This window comes from Rhinoraja longicauda, chromosome 3 (assembly GCF_053455715.1).
Source record: "Rhinoraja longicauda isolate Sanriku21f chromosome 3, sRhiLon1.1, whole genome shotgun sequence".
Classification (NCBI taxonomy): domain Eukaryota; kingdom Metazoa; phylum Chordata; class Chondrichthyes; order Rajiformes; family Arhynchobatidae; genus Rhinoraja; species Rhinoraja longicauda.
This window is the reverse complement of record NC_135955.1, coordinates 40146763-40165608: the sequence shown is the minus strand read 5'-3', so window position 1 is coordinate 40165608 and position 18846 is coordinate 40146763. Positions and strand designations below refer to the sequence as shown.

Genomic DNA, 18846 nt, shown 5'->3' with positions numbered 1-18846 from the left:
CACCGAGCTGCCAACCCAGGCCGGGTTACCGAATCCACCCCTGGCCCGGCCGTTTCCAGGCCGGACCTAATGATCTTTACCTCCAGGCTGGCCTGTCAACACCATCCCTGTCCCACACCGCCTCCCCGGCCGCTTCCAGTCTGGACTGCCGATGCTGTCCCTAGCTTGCACCACCACCCTGGCCAACTCCGGGTTGGACTTCCAACCTTCACCACCAGGCCGGGCTGCCGATACTGGCCCGCACCGACTTCTCGGCTGCTTCCAGGCTGGACCTACTGCTTCCTCTGCCAGCCCCACACAGCTTCCCCAACCGCTTCCAGGCCACGCCCGCCATTGTCGACCTTACCTGCATTCTGGCCGTCACTGCCATGACCAATGATTCTGCTGATCATCACCTCTCCCCCGGCCGCCAGCAGGTTGAGGCCATCAAATCACCTGGATTACAGGCTCGTTTCCAGACCGCAAGTCTGAAAAAGGGTCACTGCCCGAAACATCACAAATCCATGTTCTCCAGGGATGCTGCCTGACTTCCTGAGTCACTTCAGCACTTTGCATCTTTTTGTGTATTAACCAGCATTGCAATTCTTTATTTCTATTTGCAATGATGCTCTATTACTTGGTAATCCCTTACTCAGTTACTGCGGACAATCGGCAATAACAGACACCATTCCCCCCCTATGGTCTGTTATAACAAGGGTTTATAGTATGGTTACTCTATGCCATGTTAACTTCAAAGGCCAGTTTATGAAGTTTTCAAAATGCCATTTGGTGGCTGACTGATTTAAATTGTTGTAATTGTTAGACTGTACAAATTACTAATAAATCTTGTTCTTTGACAAAATTGCAATATACCAGAATAAGGAAAATTGCAAAGAGGTTTCATAGCAAAATTGTCTCCCACCAAAGCAACCAAACTTTTTGGTCACTGCACAATTCAAAGTATTCTTTTACTTTCTAAATCTAAACATACTTTGTTCAATTACAATTACAAGTAATAGTACTACTAGTACTAGTACTACTAGTAGTACTATTACTTGTAATTGTAATTGAACTACCAGCACTATTACTATTTACATTATATTATCTGAATAAAGTAGCAAAAATGTTATTTCAACTATATACAGAATGGTTTGAAGGAAATATGACTTTAAATTTTTTTTTAATCTTGTGTACTTGATTTGAACTGTAGCTTGTATTAATTAGTTTGAATGCTGTGTGATTTAAGTTTAGTTGTTTGCATTCGTGGATTGGCACACAAAGCAAGAAAATCTAGTTTATAAAAGGTCACTAGATCAGAAAAATTGATGTACATTTTGGCTTTTGCTTTCTTTGATCCATAACTATGAAAATAATACATTAAATATGTCTATACCATTTTTAAATTTAAAAATCCCTTTAATGTATTCATGTATTTGTTTTGATGTATTTAATTAAGACAAATTTGTACTGCTTGAATGTACATGAGAAAATACGAATAATGAAATGCACCCATTTATTGGTGATAGCAAAGAGGGAACTGTTGATCGCATCTTCTAAATAGAATTAGTGGCATAGTCAATACCTCAATAACGAAACCTATCAATGGTATATTCATTTGCAAATGTCTACTAGCAAAAGTAGTGTATTAAGATAATGCATGAATAACGCATGATAATTAGAAATTGGTTAGATTCTTCGTGATGACTGACTTTTCACACTGATTTCTGTGATTTGTTTAGCCCAGGATAGATTTGCATCCTTACAGCAGCAGGAAAAAAAAGGCTCACAAATAGGCCCTGCAGTCTTTCTTAAAAATAGCAATTTGAATGAATAGTATTTAAATAAAATAAAAAAGAGAGCCTGCAGCATAATAGATAAAAAAAGAATAGCATGATTAAGCTTCCATAATAAGAAGGATCCTCCCACAGAATATGTTTACATAGTACTGCTTTCTGAAAAGAAAGGGTTTGAATTAACATTCTGAAAAGCTAGAGGACTTGCATAGATTATGATAAATAATCTGTACTTCTGCAGATTTACTGTAAATCTAAAATATAAACAAGAGAACTTTTCGTGTAATTTACTTTTCTGATCCCAAGAATTGATTTCATACTATGCTCCAGATAAACAAAAACAGCTGACATTTGTGTATGTGTAAAAATGTTACTGATTGTCAAAGAGCTCAAATTTTTGTTTCTTTTATCTTTGTTAAAATATGTGCTCTAAATTAATATTTTATATTTTAAATCTAGATTAGAAACATAGAAACATAGAAAATAGGTGCAGGAGTAGGCCATTCGGCCCTTCGAGCCTGCACCGCCATTCAATATGATCATGGCTGATCATCCAGCTCAGTAACCTGTACCTGCCTTCTCTCCATACCCCCTGATCCCTTTAGTAAAACAATATGTGTGAAATTCCTGAATTAAATTCATTAATGTTTATTGTTAAATGCATTTTGTTTTCTGACTTCAATCTCAAATCATGTGAATTTGATTTTCACCCTTCCTTTAAGTTAGGCAGTTAGTCGGAAAAATAATTCAGCTGTTTATTTGAAATGTCACTGACATATCAATAATCACATAATATGATCTTGCTCATTAAGATTGCTTTTTGACAAACAAATGTTAGATAGATATAACACAATATATTTAAATATCTGTATGTGTCGAAACTTTCTGAGAACATTTAGCCCACCATGAATTTGGCGTGTTTTAATTCCAGCTAATTATGACAAACCATCAGGAATCAAATGTATGTTAATAAAATTTCCTTAAAAGTTAAAATGGCTAAAAAAGTAAATACAGATTTCCATATTACATTATCAGCCAATATTTTAACTTGTGTCACTGAGTGTTTTGTGCAGTGTTATGCTTTGCATGAGAAATACATTTTGCTTTTCATGTAACATTGATGTTAGAATATCTTCACTTAAAGCAGTTTTTATAAATATGCCTAGTGCATATAAATACATTGCAGTGTTAAATCCATACAAGGTAAAACAACAATGGAATCAGATATTCACCACTCTGTGAAAAACCTATCCCTTAGATTTCCTTTAAATTTCACCATTTTCATCTTAAACATGCGCCCTCTAGTTCCAGAAAAAAGATTATGACCATCTATCCAGGCAATGCTCTCATAATTGAAGAAATCCACCTCTCAGCAGCCTATCCAATCTCACCTTATAACCTACAGCTCCCCATTCCAGGCAACATTCTGGTGCATTCACAGGAGACTGCAGATGCAGGAATGTTGAGCAAAAAACAAAAGTGCTGGAGGAACTCAGTGAGTCAGGTAGCGACTGTGGAGGTGAATGGACAGAGAACATTTAGGGTTAGTTTCAGTCTGAAACATTGCCTTCCCATTTCCTCCACGGATGGTGCCTCACGTGCTAAGTTCCTCCAGCGGTTCTTTTTTTATGTTACTCCTCTTGAGAATTTTATGTACAGTTTTACCACTGTGATTTTCACATCACCCTCCATGATAACAAGATGCAAGATAAATTCTTTATTGTCCATATTGGTTTCATGCCTTGAGAAGCATGCACACCTCTCTTTTTCTTGAGATGCATATTAAAAATGTTGTTTTTGGCCTTGATCTGCAGCAACATTGTACAAAATCCTGAGACTAAGGGTGGTCTCATGGCACTGAAGGTAGAGCTGCTGCCTCACAGCTCCAGTGACTTGAGTTCAAATGTAGAAATGATCTACGGCATCGGGTGTTCCCGATGTGGCCTCCTGTATATCGATTTGAAACAAAGACACGTTGACCGCTTCGTTAAACACTTGCGCTCGGTCCACCAAGGTCAGCTGGATCTCCCGGAAGCTAACAATTTTAACTCCCCTTCTCATTCACGCACTGACTTTTCTGTCCAGGGCTGCATTCGTTGTCAGAGTGAAGCCACACGCAAATTAGAGGAACAGCACCTCATATTCCGCTTGGGTAGCTAACAACCCAAAGATAGACACAAAATGCTGAAGTAACAGGCAGCATCACTGGAGAGAAGGAATGGGTGACGTTTCAGATCGAGACTCTTCCTCAGACTGATGTCAGGGGGGTGGGTGGCACATAGATAAGGAAGTGTAAGGTGTGAAAACAGGACCAACGGAATGGAGATCAAGGAAAATGTAGAATAGATCATTGTTAATTGGGAGAAGGTAACAACAAAGCAAACAGAGATAAAATGTAGTAAGACAGGTCGGAGAATTGGGAAGGGGGAGGGGATGGAGAGAGAGGGAAAGCAAGGGCTACTTGAAGCTAGAGAAGTCAATGTTCATACCGCTGGGGTGTAAACTGCCCAAGCGAAATATGAGGTGCTGTTCCTCCAATTTGGGCTGGGCCTCACTCTGACAATGGAGGAGGCCCAGGACAGAAAGGTCATTTGGGAATGAAAGGGGGAGTTAGTGTTGAGCAACCGGGAGATCCAGGCAGACTGAACGGAGGTGTTCAGCGAAACGATCGCCGAGCCTGCGCTTAGTCTTGCCGATATACAGGTACGAACATTGATTTCTCCAGGTTTATTCAACCTTTCACTAAACTCCCCCTTTCCTTCCCTCCCCTGTGCCCCACTTGGACCCTCACCTACCTTCATCCCTCTGGCTTCACAATCCGCAACTCTTCAAACCTGCCACATGTCTATCTTTCTTATCTCTGGCTTTTGTTCAAATCAGCTACCTATCAAAAGACCTCCTCGCCTAAGCCAATCTATTACCTGCTATGTTTTATCCTGCATTCTCCTTTTCTGCCGCCCCCCCACATAATCAGTCTGAAGAAGGATCTTGACCCGAAACATCACCTATCCATGTTCTCCAGAGATGCTGCCTAAACTGCTGAGTAACTCCAGCATTTTATGTCCTTTTGAGTACAATTCTAACCTTTATTGTTGTCCATGTAGACTTTGCACGTTCTCCCTGTGACTGCATGGCATTTCTCCCACATTACAATGACATGTGTTGGTAGGTTATTTGGCTACTGTAAATTTCCGCTAATGTGTAAGTGAGTGGTAGAACTTGGAGAAAGCTATGAGGAATGTGGGAGAATATAGATGTGATTAGTCAGTAAATTCTGCTGTAAATAGGTGTTTGATGGTGGGCCAAAGGGCCTGTTTCTGAGGTGAATGATTCTCTGACTCCATTGTGAAAGCAACTAAGATGTATATTTTATCGTACTATTGAACATAAAGCTACATGGTTCTGAAAACACACTGCAAGTTTGCACAAAGCTAAATGATTTATATTTAAGATACTCTCTGCCATCTACTGGAGAGATGATTCCTTGCACTTTGGCAAATAATTTCAAGGCTTTGTTGACATGCAGTTTATTTCATTGGGGTCATATTCTTGAAAGAAAATGTGTGCTCAATGATAGTCCTGGTAACAATTAAAGATGTACATAAGTAAACGCAAAACATAGGAGCCACTTGGACTATATTGCAAGTATGCATTATTCTAAAATGTTTATTTTTTGTCCATTTATTTCTTGATTTTAGAGAAATATTTTATCTTTCATATTCTGAAACCAGTGTGTGATTTTCACCTTGTTATTAAATTACAATGGATGTGAAGTAGTTTTGTAATTTTTCTTTTGAATTCTGGAGTTTAACCTGATTGTATTAGAGCTAATATTGCTTGCAAGTAGGTGTGGCCCACAAAGAGAAGGGAGCTTTTGCTGTAGTCGGGGAGGTGAAATTAGTGTATAGTTTAGAGATACAGGCTCACACAATACATACCAACCAGCAATCCCAGCACATTACACTATCCTACACACACTAGGGACAATTTACACTTAGACCAAACCAATTAACCCACAAACTTGTACGTCTTTGGAGTGTGGGAGGAAACTGAAGATCTCAGAGAAAACCCACGCAGTCACGGGGAGGACGTACAAACTCCGTACAGACAGCACCCTTAGTCAGGATCAAACCCAGCTCTCTGGCGCAGCAAGCACTATAAGGCAGCAATACCGCTGCACCGCCATGCCGCCCGTAATTCTTTTGATTTCTTTTGATTTATTGTTAAAGAAAGTAATATAGAACAAGCAGATTGATCTCAAGAGGGTTAGAATCATATAACCATAACCATATAACAACTGCAGCACGGAAACAGGCCCGTTCGGCCCTACCAGTCCACGCCGACCACTCTCTCTGACCTAGTCTCATCTACCTGCGCTCAGACCATAACCCTCCAATCCCCTCTTATCCATATACCTATCCAATTTACTCTTAAATAATAAAATCGAGCCTGCCTCCACCACTTCCACCGGAAGCCCATTCCATACAGCCACCACCCTCTGAGTAAAGAAGTTACCCCTCATGTTACCCCTAAACTTTTGTCCCTCAATTCTGAAGCTATGTCCCCTTGTTGGAATCTTCCCCACTCTCAAAGGGAAAAGCCTACCCACGTCAACTCTGTCCGTCCCTCTCAAAATTTTAAAAACCTCTATCAAGTCCCCCCTCAACCTTCTACGCTCCAAAGAATAAAGACCCAACCTGCTCAACCTCTCTCTGTAGCTTAAGTGCTGAAACCCAGGCAACATTCTAGTAAATCTCCTCTGTACCCTCTCCATTTTGTCGACATCCTTCCTATAATTTGGCGACCAGAACTGCACACCATACTCCAGATTCGGCCTCACCAATGCCCTGTACAATTTTAACATTGCATCCCAACTTCTATACTCGATGCTCTGATTTGAACCCTCAATCATTTAATTATTTGGGTTTTTTTAAATAGAAATAAATTACAATTAGATAAAACTAGGATACATTACAATGACCTGAGAGGGCAGATGTGCCCATAGGTTAGCATTGCCTTCCAAAGATGATGTCTTTATTACGTGCCAAGCTTTCTGGACAGAATTGAACCCTCAATCTTCTAAATCGGATACAAGGGCTAACATTAGAACCTACTCTCTAATTCCATCCCTCAGCCACTTTTTAAAAAAATTTCCTTTCCCTCTTCCCCCTCTCGCCATTTTGAAGCTTTTAGTCAACTTTACAATCTTTCCTCCTTGAATAAGAATCTATTTTCTTTAAAAATGTCTTGTTTTTATTGTTAAAACTGTTACATGAAACGGAAACTAAAACTAATACAGTTATGTTACATACATACACACAAAAAGATAGACACAAGATTACTGGAGTAATACATAAAACTGATACTACAGGACATTATCATTATGGTGACGACAAAGCGCACACCAGAGTGTGGTGACTTGAAATGATCTAATCATTAAAATGATTGATTTGAAGCATTGATTTTGTACAAGTATTGTGTAAATTAACAGTATAATTAAGACTTTGGCTTTCAGGGGATTTGTGTAAAGGCTGCATTCGGACTCAAGTTCACTAGCTTTTTTATTACGTCTGTTTCGAAATATTGAATGTTCATGTTCGCAATGCCATCCCTGAAATAAGTTACACAAGACATGTTATTAGAATGGAGGTTATCTCAACATGTGTTTTGGGATAATGTACATGTATTAATTTGTATAATTATGTTAACAGATAAACTGGATTTTTGATCTTGTGGAATTTTGATCTTGTGTGACATTTTGGGTTCTTTATTTTAGAAATATATAGGAGTACGTGTTTGGACACATGCATTGCAACTACCTGTACTCAGTCTGTGTTTGGGTGTTGAAAATAATATAATTATACTGCTGTATATATAATGTGGTATGAGCCGATCACTGTATATGCGCTGACATTTATATTTTGCAATCATTGCATTCGTTCTACTTAGCAAGATTGAGTAAATACTTTGCAGCATTTTATTTATGTAAATACTTCTTCCAGTGATAGTGAGGCTGTCATTTTGTTATGTTGTGAATATGTAGTGCATCAAGAAGTGTTATATGGAAGCTGACAATGTTGCTGCATGGATACTGATGGTGAGAGCTTTTTTATTTAGGAACTTTCAAGAAGCTAGTTGGTGTTATGTTATGCAATAAATTAAATATTTTGTATAGAAGCAGAAAAATGCCCAGCAGCTAGCGATACTCCTAACATTCAGAATATATGTAAACAATAAAATAGTCACTGGCAGCAAAGTCTTGGGTCTTGACACTTAGTGCTGCTAATTTTTTGATTTCAGCTACATTACAGTGGGTCATAGAGTGATACAGTATGGAAACAGGCCCTTCGGCACAACTTGCCCACACCGGCCAACATGTCCCAGCTGCACTAGTCCCACCTGCCCGCGTTTGGTCCATATCCCTCCAAACCTGTCCTGTCCATGTACCTGTCTAACTGTTTCTTAAATGTTGGGATAGTCCCTGCCTCAATGGCCTCCTCTGGCAGTTTGTTCCATACACCCACAACCATTTGTGTGGAAAAGTTACCCCTCAGATTCCTCTTCAATCTTTTCCCCTTCTCCTTAAACCTATGTCCTCTGGTCCTCGATTCCCCTACTCTGGGTAAGAGGCCCTGTGCATCTACCTGATCAATTTCTCTCGTGATTTTATACACCGCTATAAGATCACCCATCATCCTCCTGCGCTCCAAGGAATAGTCCCAGCCTACTCAACCTCTCCCCATAGCTTAGACCCTCTAATCCTGGCAACATCCTTGTAAATCTTCTCTGTACCCTTTCCAGATTGACAACATCTTTCCTATAACATGGTGCCCAGAACTGAACACAATACTCTAAATGCGGCCTCACCAACTACTTGTACAACTGCAACATGACTCCCAACCTCTGTACTCAATACTCTGACCACCCCTCCCAACCCTTCCGAATTTGGCGGAAAGTTTCCGCTTTCATATTTCATTTCCGCCATTCCGATTTCACTTCCGCCATTCCGATTTCACCTCACATTTTTCCGCAAAAAGTCGGTAATTGCAATTTGTCAATTCGGTCGCTAGGGGTGCCGCAAGAAATCCCCCGCGCCCTGGAAGTCTCCCTGAAAATGTGGCACCCAGGCTGGGCAAGGCAGCCAATCTTGACCTCATCGGGACTTCTATGGCCGATTGGTGGGTTGAATTTGCAACCTGCGGCCGGGGCTCTGGAACTCCAGCCCAGCTGGAGCCAGCACATCTATCCCCATAGCTGTCTTCCTCGGCCAGCTGGATAAACCAGCAAAGCTCTGGAACCATGTGTCAGAAAATCAGTGGTGGAACTTTAATGAGTAAGTATTAAATTTAAGTGCAAGATTATATAACTATATTAATTAATTAAGATGGGGTTAAAATATAAAACACAGCAGAAAAGCCAATTACCACCTTTTTGGGCTGATTATCAATTAATGTGCAAATTTACTTCAACAAGAACTTCCATATGCTTAGTCGAGTCGCATGTATCAACTCTTTCTTCATAACTTAGTCATACATTTTATGACCATTGTTCTTTTATTCAATGCCAAGAGAATTGGGATGTGTAAGGAAAAAGCAAAATAGAAAAAAAAACTTTTTTTTTCTTTGTGTTGCAAAAAGTATCTCTGTTCAATAGCCTTTCTACAAATAGCAGAATATACTCATGATAGGCCTCATATTGTACATGTAGTCCAAGAACTACAGACTGTTGGAAATAATAGTAGTTTTTCACACATGAATGTCGCACAACACTTGTGCGCATTTGGCGTGCACACTTTTTTTGCTGGAAAGTTGCAATACACGCCATATTATGAATTTTGATGTAAAATTCTGAATTTTGGACATCAAAAATCAAATGTTGGGAGGTCTGCTCTGACTGATGAAGGCCAATGTGCCAAACACCTTTTTGACTACCCTATCTATCTGCGACACCACCTTCATGGAACCATGCACCTGCACTCTTAGATCCCTCTGTTCTGCAACACTCTGCAGAGGCCTACCATTCACCGAGGAGGTCCTGCCCATGTTAGACTTTCCAGAATGCAACACCTCACGTTTCTCCGTATTAAATTCCATCAACCATTCCATGGCCCACTTGGCTAATGCATCAAGATCCTGCTGCAATTTTTCACAACCATCTTCACTATCTGCAAAACCACCCACTTTTGTATCATCTCGAAAGTTGCTCATCTTGCCGTGCATGTTCTCATCCAAATCATTGATATAGATGACAAACAGTAATGGACCCAGGACCAAACCCTGAGGCACCACTAATCATATCTACATCATTGCCTTCAACAGTTTTTAGTTACCTCCTCAAAAAACTTAATTAGATTCACAAGTCTGGACTTTTCCTGCAGTGGATGGCTCTTCCTAATTGGTCCCTGCATTTCTAAGTGACTATAAATCCTGTCCCTAAGAGTGTTTTCCAATAATTATCCTACTACTGATGCGAAGCTCACAAACCTGTACTTTCCTGGCTCATCCCTGCAAAGCTTGGTGAATCTGGGATTATCATTTGCTATCCTCCAATTTTTCTGGTACAAGGTGAACAAAAAAGCAATAGTCTCTGTCAGCATCTCAGGAGCCCCCAGCAATCTTTTCTCTTGCTTCCCATAACACCCTCGGATTGATCCCATCAGGTCCTGGATTTATCCAGGTTAACTTTTCCCAATGTCTTATCACTTCTTCCTGATATAAACATGTTCCAAATATCAGCATACCCCTCCCCCAACTCTCCATCTTCCACAACCTTATCCCTGGCAAATACCAGTGAGAGGTATTCATTTAGAACCTACTCTTTTCCTGGCTACCCCTTTACAATTGTACATTTTAGGATGCTCCTTAATCTTACTTACCAAGGTCATTTCATACATCCTCCTATCTTTCTTAAATTCTCTTCTCTTTGCCCAGTAAACTTCAAAGGACTGGATATTTGCATTATTTTACTTTAAATTTAATTTTATTGAAATCTGGCCATTTATATTGCTGTTTTGCTGAATTGGCTCAGCCATTTTCTACATTACAACAATGAATAAGCTGTAAAGCATTTTGAGTCATCCTCAGGTCATGAAAGAGATATAAATATGGATTTTTTTAAACTTCTTAAACAATTTGCATGCCTTGCATGCCTCTTTCATTCAAATTGCAGCTCTCTTGCCTTGATTCTTAGAATACAGTAATGTACATTTTTACACAGTCTAATTGATCTATGTGATTACAAAATTAAATATTGCAACATTTTTTATGTATCTGTTCACATAAATTATACAAGAATTCAACAAACGATGTTACATTACCTTATAGATTTCCAAAATGTAATCTGGTGAATTCTCCAAAGATGATGTCATTTTTTGAAGTAGAATCTTTATCTGAACCATTAACCTTTTTACATTAATGGACATGCTAAGTATTTCAAGAACAAGGAGTGTAGGAAAAAAAAACTGCAGATGCTTGTTTAAATCGAAGGTAGACACAAAATGCTGGAGTAACTCAGCGGGTCAGGCAGCATCTCTGGAGAGAAGGAATGGGTGACGTTTCGGGCCAAGACCCTATTTCAGACCCTTTTGCTGCCTGACCTGCTGAGTTACTCCAGCAATTTGTGTGTACCCTATTTCAAGAACAATATATGTTTATAGAATCTTTAACATGAACGAGTTACTAGGGTGCTAGGAATAAAATAGTCAGTCAGAGAGGGAACATTTTGGGAAGGGACAACTTTGGGAAGGGAAGGCCCAATAGAAGCATACTTTAAATTTGTAGCTTTAAATTTTAAACATGTGGCATTACATGATCGGTTGCTTTTTATGTCAGTATAATTATTTTTTAATATGGGTGATTACCACAATTAAACATATCGTATCACAAGAAAGAGCGTGTTGTTCATTCCAACTTCAGCTCTTCCTCTGCATAACAGACACATTTATTCTTGCATTCTTTGTGTTTCACCTATTGTTGGCCAGTATAAGAAAATAACTGCAGATGCTGGTACAAATCGAAGGTATTTATTCACAAAATGCTGGAGTAACTCAGCAGGTCAGGCAGCATCTCTGGAGAGAAGGAATTGGTGACGTTTCGGGTCGAGACCCTTCTTCAGACCCCGGTCTGAAGTTGTGCCAGTTGTGAGAATATAAAATAGTAAGGATACCTGACTACTTGCTATCCTTAACATAACAGGTAATTGATAGAAAGAAAGGATCTCTGTTTACGAGGTACTTACACATCCTCCAAGTATTCTGCAACACATCATGATCTTTGAAGTGTAGTCTCAGCTACACCCAGGGCAAACAAAGCAGTTATTTTGCATACAGGAAGAAATGTAAACAATGCTATAAATTTCCAGTTAGTTCATTTTGGTAACCTTGACTGTTAAATGTTGGTCAGCAACGAAGAACTTTGGCTTGTGTTCTTTGACTGGTTTCCACCTGAAGGATCTTTACTATCCAGCCGAGTAGGCAAATATTTGACTGCTTATGTGAGAGATGGTTTGTCAACAGTGCAGCATTTTGGCTGTGCTGCTCAGAAAGTTAGCCAAAGATATGTGGTCAAGTCTCTGGAGTGCGGATAGTGCCATGACCTCCAGTATAAACCCCAGTCCCAGCTGAGTAATGGCTCACTCTCGAGCTCGAGGTGGGATACATTTCACTGTTTGTGGTCATTTCCAGTTACATAGTCATGTTTGTCGCTTATCCACTTGTACTGATGATCATAACTAAGATGAAACTGAGGGGCTGCTGCATTAGAAAAGTCAGGTATTCACTCCTATTCTCTCCAAACACTCATGCTAGAAAGGTGCAGAAGAGACCATCCAAATTCAGGCAAAAATGAGCTTGGTTTTGATCATCCCACTTAGTTATAGCTTTTGCTTTCATCATTTCTGGGACAAGAAATATCTAGATTTGTAATGGGCTCCATCAAAACTGGGCAAGGTCCAGGATTGTAAGAACACAAGAAAATAGGAGTAGGCTACCTGGTCCCTCACGCCAGCCTCGCCATTGTACATGATCATAGTTGATCTGCCTTAGGTTTTAATCGAAGGAAGACACAAAATGCTGGAGTAACTCAGCGGAACAGGCAGCATCTCTGGAGAGAAGGAATGGGTGATGTTTCGGGTTGAGACCCTTCTTCAGGTTAGGTTTTAACTCCTTTTCTGTTCCAGTTCCTTGTAGCCCTTAATTCCCCGATCATTCACAAATTCATCAGTGTATTTAAATACCTCCAGGGATCTAGCCTTCACAACCAGTGTAATTTGCATCTGTATTACAGTAACCAAGGAGAAGAATATGAAGGAGAGTGAGATCAGTGTGAGAACACTAATATTCTAGGGCAGTTTGAGATCAAGGAGAAGGTAGTGCTGGGTCTATTGAAAGGCATTAAAATAGATAAAACCCCAGGACCTGATGTTATTTATTCCAAATTATTGAGTGGGGCAAGGGAAGAGATTGTAGGGTGCTTTGTATTCACTTTGTATCCTTCACAGGCACAGGTTCTTGACGACTGGAGAGTCGCCAATGTTGTTCTTTTGTTTAAGAAGGGAAGTAGAGAGTCCATGAGGTCAGTGCGACTCACATTAGAAGTAGGGAAGCTACTGATGAAGATTCTTCGGGATAGAATTAACTCAATTTTGGAAGAGAATGGAATAATTAGGGACAGTCAGAATGGCTTTGTTCACGGCAGGTCATGTCTTACTAACTTGATTTTTTTTTGTGGAGGTGATGAGGTTACAGCAATGGATGTTGTAGACATGAATTTCAGTAAGGCCTTTGATAAAGTCCTAAATGGTAGGCTAATCCAGAAGATGAAAGTGCATGGGATGCACAGTGACTTGGTGGTTTGAATTCAGAATTGGTTACCCATAAAAGACAGTCTAGTGGTGGAAGAGTGTTATTTTGTCTGGAGGTGACTAATGGTGTTCCACATGGATCTGCACTGGGAACTTTGTGATACATATAAACGACATGGGCGTAAATGTAGATGGGCTGGTTAATAAGTTCGCAGACCACACTAAAATTGGTGAAGTTGTGGGCAGTGAGGAAGGCTGTCAAAATACACAGTGAGATATTAATCAGTTACGAATAAGGGCGGAGAAATGGCAGGTGAATTTTGATCCAAGATATGAGATGTTGCACTTTGGGAGCTGAAATACAAGGAGAAAGTTTACAGTTAATGGCAAGAGACTCAACGGCATTGATGTACAGAGGGATCAGGGGGTCCAAGCTCGTATGTCACTGAACGAAGCAACACAAGTCGATCAAATGTAAAGAAGGCTAATGGTGTGCTTACCATCATTGCTTAGGCATTGAATATATAAGTCAGCAAACATGTTGAAGCATTATAAAACTTTGATTTGTCCCTCTTTGGAGTATTACGTAGAGTTCTCGTCTCCCCCATTAGAGGAATGATGTGGAGGCTATGGAGAGAGTGCAGTAAAGGTGTACCAGAGAAATGCCTGTATTAGAGGCCATTGTGGCGAAGCTTCAGGGGAGACCTGATAGAAGTATATAAAATCATGAGAGGCACAGATAGGGAGACGGTCAGAACCTTTATCCCAGGGTGGAAATGCCGAGGACAAGAGAATATAGCTTTAAGATCAGAGGAGGAATGTTTAAAGGAGAGGTGTGGGGCAGGTTATTTTACACAGGGAGTTATGGGTGCCCGGAACGTGCTGGCGGGGTGCTGTTGCAGCAGATATTATAGTGGCATTTAGGAGGCATTTAGATAGACACATAGATATGCAATGAATGGAGGGATAAGGTCCACTTGCAGGCTGAGGAGACAAGTTTAACTTGTGGGCTGAATAACCTGTCCTACTGATAATCCGAGTTCTTTACCTTCAGTCCGAATAAAATAATCCGAATACTGGATGAGTACACCAGATTTTATTCCACAGTGAGGTTCTTCCCGTGAGGATCTCCAGGTACAATACAGTGTCTGAAAAGATCTCAACTAGGGAGAGGGAAAGAACAGCTTTTTGCAAGATTGATAACTTTTTATACAGAAAGGGAAAGGGGTGTTACATAGGAATCAACAACCAATTACAATCTAAATACAATTCACATGGTTACAGAGAAAACAAAACCATTAATACAGGTCACATGCTTTCAGGGAAAGGCATCACCTAGAGTGGATTCGAAACTATCTTTTCCTACTTTCACACATGCCCATATAAGGAGTTGTTATTGTGGAATAAGGAAAACGTTATCTATTCTTGCAGTTGCATGGCCTTGCTTCTAACCAGAGTAAGACAATTGTCTCTTTCCTCAACAATTTAATAAGATCACCTAACTTGATGGTTGCTCAACTCTACATTCATTCCTTCCTCTCTTTCCCGATCTTTCATCTCCTATCTTAAGAATTGATCAAAATCTGAAAAATTAGCAATAATTTTACCTCCATCACCCTACTTTGATGAAGATAAATGAGCCATTAGGAGGCAATGATCACAATATGATAAGTTTTACTCTACAAATGGAGAGGGAGAAGGGAAAATCGGAGGTGTCAGTATTACAGTATAGCAAAGGGGATTACAGAGGCATGAGGCAGGAGTTGGCCAAAATTGACTGGAAGGAGGCCCTAGCAGGGAAGACTGTGGAACAGCAATGGCAGGTATTCCTGGGAATAATGCAGAAGTTGCAGGATCAATTTATCCCAAAGAGGAGGAAAGATTCTAAGGGGAGTAAGAGGCACCCGTGGCTGACAAGGGAAGTCAAGGACAACATAAAAATAAAAGGGAAGAAGTATAACATAGCAAAGAAGAGTGGGAAGCCAGAGGATTGGGACTCTTTTAAAGAGAAACAGAAGATAACTAAAAAGGCAATACGGGAAGAAAAGATGAGGTACGAGGGTAAACTAGCCAATAATATAAAGGAGGATAGTAAAAGCCTTTTTTAGGTATGTGAAGAGGAAAAAAATAGTCAAGGCAAATGTGGGTCCCTTGAAGACAGAAGCAGGGGAAATTATTATGGGGAACAAGGAAATGGCAGAAGAGTTGAACCGGTACTTTGGATCTGTCTTCACTGAGGAGGATACAAACAATCTCCCAGATGTTCTAGTGGCCAGAGATCCTAGGGTGACAGAGGAACTGGAGGAAATCCACATTAGGCAGGAAAAAGTTTTGGGTAGACTGATGGGACTCAAGGCTGATAAATCCCCAGGGCCTGATGGTCTGCATCCCAGGGTGCTTAAGGAGGTGGCTCTAGAAATTGTGGACGCATTAGTAATTATTTTCCAATGTTCTATAGATTCCGGGTCAGTTCCTGTGGATTGGAGGGTAGCTAATGTTATCCCACTTTTCAAGAAAGGAGGGAGAGAGAAAACGGGAAATTATAGACCAGTTAGTCTGACATCAGTGGTGGGGAAGATGCTGGAGTCAATTATAAAAGACGAAATTGCGGAGCATTTGGATCGCGGTAACAGGATCGTTCCGAGTCAGCATGGATTTACGAAGGGGAAATCGTGCTTGACTAATCTACTGGAATTTTTTGAGGATGTAACTAGGAAAATTGACAGGGGAGAGCCGGTGGATGTGGTGTACCTCGACTTTCAGAAAGCCTTCGACAAGGTCCCACATAGGAGATTGGTGGGCAAAATTAGAGCACATGGTATTGGAGGTAGGGTACTGACATGGATAGAAAGTTGGTTGACAGACAGAAAGCAAAGAGTGGGGATAAATGGGTCCCTTTCAGAATGGCAGGCAGTGACTAGTGGGGTACCGCAAGGCTCGGTGTTGGGACCGCAGCTATTTACAATATACATCAATGACTTGGATGATGGGATTAAAAGTACCATTAGCAAATTTGCCGATGATACAAAGCTAGGTAGCAGTGTGAATTGTGAGGAAGATGCTATGAGGTTGCAGGGTGACTTGGACAGGTTGTGTGAGTGGGCGGATGCATGGCAGATGCAGTTTAATGTGGATAAGTGTGAGGTTATCCACTTTGGTGGTAAGAATAGGAAGGCAGATTATTATTTGAATGGTGTCAAGTTAGGAAAAGGGGATGTACAACGTGATCTGGGTGTCTTAGTGCATCAGTCACTGAAAGGAAGCATGCAGGTACAACAGGCAGTGAAGAAAGCCAATGGAATGTTGGCCTTCATAACAAGAGGAGTTGAGTATAGGAGCAAAGAGGTCCTTCTGCAGTTGTACAGGGCCCTAGTGAGACCGCACCTGGAGTACTGTGTGCAGTTTTGGTCTCCAAATTTGAGGAAGGATATTCTTGCTATTGAGGGCGTGCAGCGTAGGTTTACTAGGTTAATTCCCGGAATGGCGGGACTGTCATATGTTGAAAGACTGGAGCGACTAGGTTTGTATACACTGGAATTTAGAAGGATGAGAGGGGATCTTATCGAAACGTATAAGATTATTAAGGGGTTGGACATGTTAGAGGCAGGAAACATGTTCCCAATGTTGGGGGAGTCCAGAACCAGGGGCCACAGTTTAAGAATAAGGGGTAGGCCATTTAGAACAGAGATGAGGAAAAACTTTTTTAGTCAGAGAGTTGTGAATCTGTGGAATTCTCTGCCTCAGAGGGCAGTGGAGGCCAATTCTCTGAATACATTCAAGAGAGAGCTAGATAGAGCTCTTAAGGATAGCGGAGTCAGGGAGTATGGGGAGAAAGCAGGAACGGGGTACTGATTGAGAATGATCAGCCATGATCACATTGAATGGCGGTGCTGGCTCGAAGGGCCGAATGGCCTACTCCTGCACCTATTGTCTATTGTCTATTGTCTATAAGATACTTTTAAAAGTTGTGGCCATCTAAGAAAAATTATTTTATACATCTGTCTTATTATTTTGTTCTATATTTTTAAATTGTAATCTTTAGCTCCAGCTTGTTCCACAAGCGGAATGATCCTCTTTACATCCACTCACTGGACATAAGCCTAGCATGTCCGACCGTTCCTTGTAAGACAAATTGTCCATCTCTGGTATTATTCCAGTAAACCTTCTCTGAGGTGCTCCCAATGCATGAACTTCCTAACTTAAATAAGACCAATTCAAAACACAATCCTCCACACATAGTCTTAACAGTAATCTGTACAACTGTTGTATAACCTCACTATTTTTGTTTCAGTTTCCTTTATAATAAACAATGATATTCTACAGGTGCTCCTGCCCTATGGAGGTTTATGTCCCTGGAAAATCGCCCATATCATAATTTTCCATAATGCAAAGCTGCGTCATTTATACCTACGTCAAGAAATGTGAATTATAAAAGATCTGTGACTTATTTACTTCTCTACACCAATTCAATGAGAACATATTTTATTCTATTCTATTTTTTTTTTATCCAGTCAATTTTCTTTCCATACCAGGAGTTTTTATTTTCTGGTCTAGACCTGGTATTCACCTATTCCCATTTATCCACGGAACATTCAAGGAATCCTAACAAGTTGGTCAAACATGATTTCCTCTTCACAAATCCATTTTGACTAATTATCATGATTTATTTTTCTAATTGTCATGCAATAATGCCTTCAGTAAAAGCTTCTACCATTTTCTTAAGGCACATGTTAAACCAACTGCCCTGTCCATTTGAGCAATTGCCATTAAAGAAAAGGCTTGATTATCTGGTACATGCCGTATTTGAAAGGTGCTGCTTAATCAATTATGTTGAATAACCCCTTGTTCAGCCTGGAAGTTCTCTTAGTGCTGCTCTAATGCCAGGCCTACTGTACCAGTAAGTGGAACATGAACATGAAAAGCCAGATAACTGAGCCTTTATTGTACTTGGGCAAAGGACAGGAAACTATCTGGTACTTCAGCCACCTGATAGCATCACAGATTTGGATAATAGTGGCACACAGCCAATGTTAAAATAGGGAAAATAGTTCAGATGCAGAGTTAGTTATCTCTTGCTAAATCATGGTCGGTAGCTCTTGCACTGGGAATGAGAAATTAATCTTTAAATATTATTTATCAGCATTTTGCCATGCATAAGTATCAGGGTCAAATTCCTGGGATGTCTCCTTGTTACAGTAATCCCCAATTTAACGTAGTATTCTAACTTAAGATGACAACAAACAAGAATGAGTTGTCTCCATTGTCAGTCCAAACC

The 18846-nt window shown here is 40.3% G+C and overlaps 1 protein-coding gene across 4 annotated transcripts in view; it reads left to right on the top strand.

The window, feature by feature from the left end:
• Positions 1–18846, top strand: part of zcchc7 (zinc finger, CCHC domain containing 7) — a 175199-nt gene that overhangs the window by 126416 nt on the left and 29937 nt on the right. The gene's annotated exons all lie outside the window — the stretch shown is intronic.